This window comes from Arachis ipaensis, chromosome B5 (assembly GCF_059453495.1).
Source record: "Arachis ipaensis isolate K30076 ecotype BB chromosome B5, ASM5945349v1, whole genome shotgun sequence".
Lineage (NCBI taxonomy): Eukaryota > Viridiplantae > Streptophyta > Magnoliopsida > Fabales > Fabaceae > Arachis > Arachis ipaensis.
In genome coordinates this window covers 45944982-45946667 of record NC_142440.1, presented here as the reverse complement: position 1 = coordinate 45946667, position 1686 = coordinate 45944982, and the positions used below count along the sequence as shown (strand labels likewise).

Below are 1686 nucleotides of genomic sequence, written 5' to 3'. Positions count from 1 at the left end.
TTTTCTTAATATTTTCGAAAATTTCAATTTGATTTTCAAAATATTTTTCTTATTTCTATTTCATATTTTCAAATTTTTTTACTAACAATTAATGTGATTGATTCAAAAATGTTAAGTTGTTACTTGCCTATTAAGAAAGGTTCAATCTTTAAATTTTAAAATCATGTCTTTTTAGTTTCTTGTTAGTCAAGTAATCAACTTTGATTTCAAAAATCAAATCTTTTTGAATTTTCTTTTCAAATCTTTTTCAAATTAAATTTTCAATCATATCTTTTCAATCATATCTTTTTCAAACAAATCTCTTTTAATCATATCTTTTTAACATGTGATTTCAAAATCTTTTCTAACTTCTTATCTTTTCAAAATTAATTTTCAAATCTTTTTCAATTAATCCTATCTTTTTGTTTCAATCATATCTTTTTCAAAACTACCTAACTAACTCTCTATCTCTAATTTTCGAAAATCACCTTCCTCTTTTTCAAAAATTCCTTTTTAATTAATTAATTGTTTTAAATTTAATTTAATTTAATTTTTCTTTTTAATTTTTGAATTTTAATTTTAATTTTAAATTAAAAACATAAATATTTTTCTTTTCTTTTCAATTATTTTCGAAATTCTCTCATCTCTCATCCCCTTCTGTTTATTTATCCATCTACTAACACTTCTCTTCCACCCAAAATTCGAACACCATCTTCCTCTCTGTGTTCGAGTTTTTCTCTTCCCATTCTTTTATTCTTCTCTTCTACTCACATAAAGGAATCTCTATACTGTGACATAGAGGATTCCATATTTTCTGTTCTCTTCTTTTTCATATGAGTAGGAACAAGGATAAGAACATTCTTGTTGAAGCTGATCCTGAACCTGAAAGGACTCTGAAGAAGAAGCTAAGGGAAGCTAAAGCACAACTCTCTGGAGAAAATCTGACAGAAATTTTTGAAAAAGAAGGAGACATGGCCGAAAATAATAACAATGCAAGGAAGATGCTTGGTGACTTCACTGCACCAAATTCTAATTTACATGAAAGAAGCATCTCAATCCCTGCCATTGGAGCAAATAACTTTGAGCTGAAACCTCAATTAGTTTCTCTGATGCAACAGAACTGCAAGTTTTATGGACTTCCATCAGAAGATCCTTTTCAGTTCTTAACTGAATTCTTACAAATCTGTGATACTGTTAAGACCAATGGGGTTGATCCCGAGGTCTACAGGCTCATACTTTTCCCGTTTGCTGTAAGAGACAGAGCTAGAATATGGTTGGACTCTCAACCTAAGGATAGCCTAAACTCTTGGGATAAGCTGGTCACGGCTTTCTTAGCCAAGTTCTTTCCTCTTCAAAAGCTTAGCAAGCTTAGAGTGGATGTTTAAACTTTCAGACAGAAAGAAGGTGAATCCCTCTATGAAGCTTGGGAGAGATACAAGGAACTGACCAAAAAGTGTCCTTCTGACATGCTTTCAGAATGGACCATCCTGGATATATTCCATGATGGTCTGTCTAAATTATCTAAAATGTCATTGGACCATTTTGCAGGTGGATCCATTCACCTAAAGAAAATGCCTGCAGAAGCTCAAGAACTCATTGACATGGTTGCTAATAACCAGTTCATGTACACTTCTAAAAGGAATCCTGTGAGTAATGGGATGCCTCAGAGGAAGAGAGTTCTTGAAATTGATACTCTGAATGCCATAT

The 1686-nt window shown here is 31.6% G+C and overlaps 1 non-coding gene across 1 annotated transcript; it reads right to left on the bottom strand.

Moving 5' to 3' along the window:
• Nucleotides 1–1343: 1343 nt before the first annotated feature.
• On the bottom strand, nt 1344–1451 carry LOC148564056 (small nucleolar RNA R71). The gene has a single exon (XR_015885477.1). It is a non-coding gene; the product is annotated as a small nucleolar RNA R71 (small nucleolar RNA).
• Nucleotides 1452–1686: the final 235 nt, after the last annotated feature.